Here is a 6522-nt window from a genome sequence, read left to right as displayed (position 1 = left end):
ACGATCCTCGGACTAAACATGATTTAGCCCGAGGCTCCCACAGTCCAGAGGCTTTATCTTCAGGACGGGCCCTTCCTAGCTCGAGGGGATGGAGTTTCCTGCTCCCTCTTGTTGTTCCAGGAGCTGGGAACAACATCCGGCGACCACTGACGGATCAGCTCGGGTTATGGATTGCTCCGGTAGCGAGCTTCTCAGGAAGCTCTGACCCTATGGGAAGTCAACACGCAAGATAAACGTGCATAATCCTGCCATCACGTGTCCGATATCCCCCTGACTTCTCGGACACGCCGCAGGAACGTGCGTATTCAGACACCCACGGACGGGTTGGGCCGTGCGGCCCATTATCTCCTTCCATACTGATTAGACCACACTTGTGTGTCAGGTTTAGGAAGTAATCATGAATATCACAGACTTGATATGACAAATGGTAAGGTCACGGGATGACCTCCCTACCAATTTCCAGGTGCCTTCTCCTATAAATATGGAGACCCTGGGAATTGATAGGGGTTGGAAAAAATAGTCTTGTAAGAACTATATATATTTGGTAAACCAATTACCCAGAAAAGATCAATAATATTGACTAGTGGAGTAGAAGGATTTTTAACCTTCGAACCACTTAAAAACGTGTTTAAGGTCACCTAGTTCTTTTCACAAAGATTTCATATCTGCGGCGGTTCTACTTTTAAGTACTAATCTCTTTCTCTTCTTCTCTTAATTACCTGTTGCCGAAGAACCGCGTCAACAGTTTGGTGCTTTCATTGAGAGCAAGTCCAATTAGTACTACCACAAACATACAACTATGGTGACCACTCGATCCAAACATGGCAACGAGATAGAACAGCATGATGGGCAGGAGGCCCGCCATGTTGCCCTCCCCGAGGAGCAAGTTCCTGAAGTCCAGCAAAGGCCAGGAAAGCAGCCGGCCGGCCAAGACGACACTGGTAGTTCGACGCCCCGGCCGCCTAATCCGAATCCAGGTTATTATACTGCGGTGGAGATGGAGAATGCTCAACTGAGGAGCCAGCTAGCAGCAGCTGGTCAGCAAATCCAGGATATTCTGAGTCGACTACCCCCTCTCACAACCAACGGTAACGTTGGAGAGAGGCAAGGCGAGGCTCCTAAGTCTCGCCGGAGTAATCGATCCAGGCATAGCCGTTCGGGTAGACTCCCTGCAGCCAACTCCACCCCTTCATCACGCCATCAAGAGGCGAACTTCAGGGAAATGCCTCAGACCGAACCGCAGCAGTACAGCCGTTCGGTTAGGACATCAACCCCTAGCTCTCAGCCTTCCTCGAGGACACCCAGAAGAGATAGGGGAAATTCCCAAAGGAGGGCCGAGGAGATCCGGAGACGTCAGCCCGTCCCCGAAGAGCGTCCAGTTCCTCGTCCAGATCGCCCAGCGCGAAACCATCAAGCTGGCAGGGCCGAGAGGCCCCCACCAAATTTAGTCCGTCCAGACGGCACTAGGATCGCCCCTCCGGTCAGGCATCCTCCTTCTCCCATCAGATACCCGTCTCCTCAGCCCGTCCAAGACATCCCGACCTACGGAAATAGTAGGAGAGACCCGCCATCGGCCGGGCCTTCCCGCAGCAGCAGGGCGCCGGGAGGAGGAGCAGGTCGGAGCCGCCAAAGACGCACATCGAGCCTGTCCAGCAGGAGTCACTGGACCGGTAGCGCACGGAGTGATCTTTCGGGAGGGGACCTGCGACAGCGACTAAGTTCAGCACAAAGTCACCATAATTCCCATGGAGGCGACCTTCGAGATCGCCTCAACTCTCACAGAGAGGGCCCAGTTAGGGATGGTAGCCAGGCCCATTCAGTTGGGGTCCGATCCGAAGTACGTAATGGCGGGAATGCCCCAAATGACCTATCTCCAGATAGGAGGGGCAATAACCCGCCTAATATGTACAACGGGTCCGGAGCTGTTGAACAGCCCCGGAATAACCCAGGATCTCAGGACAAAACCCTAGAGCGCTTAACTCAAATGGAGGAGCTGATGAAGAAGCTCCTGTCAGAGAAAGAAAAAGACGAATATGATTCAGGGGATGAGATGGAGCTCTTCGCCCCCAACATAGCAGCAACGGCATACCCTTCTGGCTTTTGTATGCCTCACTTGTCAAAGTTCAACGGGGATGGAGACCCATGTGACCACTTAGGGATGTTCAACACCCTAATGATGGCTCATAACATCGGGCCAGAGCTTCGTTGCTTGATCTTCCCTTCCACCCTAACTGGACCTGCCAGGCAGTGGTTCAAACAAAGTAAAAGGCAGTCAATCAGCTCCTGGAAGACCTTTTCGGCTGACTTCAAGAGGGCATTCCGCGCCTCTCAGGCCGCCAGGGTCCAGGCCGACTCCCTAGCTAACGTGAGACAGCAACCTGGAGAAACGCTAAAAGCCTACTTGAGCAGATTTGCAAATGTCGCTGCTCGAGCCAGAGACGCTGACGACAGCTCCAAACTCATGGCTATGAGGACCGGGATCCTAGTAGGCGGAGATCTATGGAAGGATATTCAAAGGAGGGGGGTCAGCTCAGTTAGTGAATTCCTTAACAGAGCCCAAGAATGGATAAACTTGGAGGAAGCTGAAGCTTCAGCTGCGGGGACCAGCCAGGTCCTCGAGAAGCCCGCTGGGGCGGGAACAGAGATCGTAGTAGCGACTCCCGACGTCACGCAGAGTAACCAGCCCGGTGGCGGCAAAAGAAAAGGAATTGGTGAAAACGTCCAGCACGGTCAAAGGAAGAATAAGTCCGTGGATAAATTCAAGCCCGTGTTCACAGCGTATACCGAGCTCACCCAAACCAGATAGAATATTTTCCTGGCCAACGCTACGCGAGTCCCCTGGAGAAGACCGGAGCCAATAAAGCACCCTAAGGGAAAGAGAGACGCTTCGGGCACAATACCGACGACTGCAGGCACCTCAAAGATGAAATTGAGACTCTCATCCGAGCAGGTCCGTTGGCGCAATACTCGCGGAACAGGGTCCCCACAGGTCGACCCGCTCCGGAGATCCCAGCCAGTCAACCTGGACCTCGGGTAGATCAGGACGTCCCTCCCCCCGTGGTCGAGGGAGAGATTTCCACCATCTCTGGAGGGACACACATGGCTGGCACGAGCAGAGGCTCCCAGAAGAGATACATAAATGAGTTGAAGGCCCACAATGGAGGGGAGTTTGTCCCGGAACAGCGTCAATCAAAACAACAAAGATTAGAGAAACAACCAGTCACTTTCACGGAGGAGGACGCGGGCCATGTCCAATTCCCTCATAACGATCCCTTGGTCGTAGCAGTCCAGCTCGCCAACCGGAGAATAAGGAGGGTGTTAGTGGACAATGGGAGCTCGGTGAATCTCCTATTCCGTTCAACCTTAGAAAAAATGGGTCTGACCGTCTCCGAGCTAAAGGCAACCTCGATGATGCTATATGGTTTTTCAGGCGCAGGGTCAGCAGCGATAGGAACGATCGAGCTGGTGATCACCCTAGGCGACGAGTCCCGAACAGTGTCCAAACTGCTCGAATTCGTAGTCATTGACTGCTCCGCTGCCTACAATGCAATTTTGGGCCGACCAACGCTCGTTGCTTTCGAAGCTATCACATCCGTCCGGCACCTCGCCATGAAGTTCCCTACTTCGACAGGGGTCTGCACTATCAAGGGCGATCAGCTCGCTGCCAGGGAATGCTATAGCATTTCCATGAAGGGAAAATCTAAACCCGGGCAGGTGGCGATGGCCATTCAGGATGAAGAGGAATCGCAGGGACCCAAGGCGGCCCCTGAGAATAAAGAACCTCGGGTTTCCGAAGACGAAAAGCTCGCCTTAAGCGAGGACATTGACCCCCGAGTAGGCGAGGACAGGTCCGAGCTCCAAGCTATTGAAGATCTCGAGGAGGTAGGCATCGATGAACAAAATCCTTCACGGACGGTGAAGCTTGGAAAGAACCTCTGCGATAGAAGAAAGGCGGATCTGACCGCGTTTCTGAAAAAGAACCTAGACGTATTCGCATGGTCGCACGAGGACATGATAGGGATCAGTCCGAGCATAATCATGCACACGCTCCACCTAGACAAAAGCGTCCCTGCAAAGTCTCAAAAGCAGAGGCGTTTAGGGACAACCCGAGCCGAGGCCCTTGAAGAAGAAGTGGCCCGGCTCAAAAAAATGTGGCTTTATCCGCGAAGCCAGATTTCCCATTTGGGTTGCCAATCCCGTGTTAGTTCCAAAGCCCAATGGCAAGTGGCGGACCTGTATTGATTTTTCCGACCTGAATAAAGCCTGCCCCAAGGATTGCTTTCCGTTGCCGAGGATCGATCAACTGGTGGATGCCACGGCGGGGCACGAGCTCATGTCCTTCATGGACGCGTACTCGGGCTACAATCAGATCGCGATGAACCCAGCAGACCAAGATCACACCAGCTTCATGACCCCGACTAATGTCTATTGTTATAAGGTCATGCCGTTCGGTCTTAAGAATGCCGGGGCAACCTACCAAAGGCTGGTAAATAGAATGTTCGCGGATCAGATCGGGAAGAACATGGAAGTGTACGTCGATGATATGCTTGTCAAGTCTAAGATTGCCAGCAACCACGTTGCCGACCTGGAAGAATGTTTTAACATACTGCGAGAATATGGCATGAGGCTCAATCCTCATAAATGCACTTTCGGTGTCGCATCGGGGAAGTTCTTGGGTTTCATAGTCAATACCCGAGGAATCGAGGCAAATCCCGACAAGATCAGGTCACTGCTCGAGCTTCCATCCCCCAGGTCGCGGAAAGATGTCCAAGGCCTCACAGGAAGGGTGGCGGCACTGAACCGGTTCATTTCCAAATCGACCGACAAGTGCCTGCCTTTCTACAACCTGCTCCGCGGAAACAAGAAGTTCGAATGGACAGTAGAGTGCGAGGGCGCATTCCTCGACCTAAAAACGCACCTAGCTGAGCCACCTGTGCTATCAAAGCCCAGGGTAGGAGAACCTCTTTTCCTCTACATGGCCGTGACTGAGGACGCAGCTAGTGCCGTTCTGGTTCGAGAAGAGGACCAGGCTCAGAAACCGGTTTATTACATCAGCAAGAGACTCCTCGGAGCTGAGTCAAGGTACCCGTTGATGGAAAAGCTGGCGTTCTGCCTAATCACGGCCTCGCGAAAACTCAGGCCATACTTCCAGTCCTACTCTGTACACGTCATGACCGATCAGCCTCTAAGGCAGGTTTTGCAAAAGCCTGAAGCCTCGGGACGCTTGCTAAAGTGGGCGGTCGAACTCAGTCAGTTCGAGATTTTCTTTACTCCCCGAACTACCATAAAAAGTCAAGCCTTGGCCGACTTCGTGGCAGAATGCGCGGGATTCCGTGAGATCCCGTCGGAAGATTCACAGCAGCTCACATCCTCAGGCTCATCGTGGAGGATCTTCGTTGATGGCTCATCCAACGAGAACGGCTCCGGGGCCGGAATCATTCTGATATCCCCAGAAGGACATAGATTCCATTCGGCGCTGAGGTTCGGGTTCAAGGCATCCAACAACGAGGCAGAGTACGAGGCCTTGTTAGCCAGACTTAGGATAGCTAGCGAGCTAAAGGCAAGCTCTGTCCAATGCTTCAGCGACTCCCAGCTCGTGGTGAATCAGGTCTTAGGCGAGTATCAGGCGCGGGGTCCCAAGATGGCCTCTTATTTGGCTAAGGTAAAATCCGAATTGTCTACGTTTAGGCAAGGGTCGATCGAGCAGATACCTCGGGAGCAGAACGCCAATGCAGATGCTCTCGCCAAGCTCGCCACCTCGGGGGAGGCAGAAACCCTGGGGTTGGTACCAATTGAGTTCTTGGACAAACCAAGCATAGACGGGGATCGAGCGGATATTGAGATGATTGACATCAGGCCGACCTGGATGACTCCCATTGTTGAGTACCTCGTCGAGGGCAAGTTACCCGAAGGGCGCAACGACGTACGGCGAGTCCTTTATCAAGCTCCGAGATATACGCTAGTCGAGGGGGTGTTGTACCGACGTGGGCATTCATTACCTCTCCTCCGGTGTGTTCTTCCAAGTGAGGCGAAGGCCATCCTGCAGGAAGTTCATGACGGATTCTGCGGAGATCACACTGGGGGGCAAAGCCTGGCCTTGAAGATCCTTCGGCAGGGTTTTTACTGGCCGACTCTGTCCAAAGACTCGATCTCATACGTAAAAAAGTGCAACAAATGTCAGCGGTTCGCCGCGGTTGCACGAGCACCCCCGGCCGAGCTAAAAATGATATCGTCTCCCTGGCCGTTCGCCATTTGGGGCATAGATCTAATAGGCGCCCTACCCACCGGAAAGGGCGGGGTCCGTTACGCCGTGGTAGCCATTGACTACTTCACAAAGTGGGCCGAAGCAGAGCCGTTGGCGACAATAACGTCGAAAAAGGTGCTAGACTTCGTGGTTAAAAGCATCGTTTGTCGGTTCGGCCTACCCAAAAAGATCGTTTCCGACAATGGCACTCAATTTGACAGCGACCTGTTCACCGAATTTTGCGAAAAGAACGAAATTGTGAAAAGTTTCTTATCCGT

The sequence above is a fragment of the Humulus lupulus genome, chromosome 4 (assembly GCF_963169125.1).
Source record: "Humulus lupulus chromosome 4, drHumLupu1.1, whole genome shotgun sequence".
In the NCBI taxonomy this organism is placed as follows: Eukaryota; Viridiplantae; Streptophyta; class Magnoliopsida; order Rosales; family Cannabaceae; genus Humulus; species Humulus lupulus.
This window is presented reverse-complemented; position numbering follows the sequence as displayed.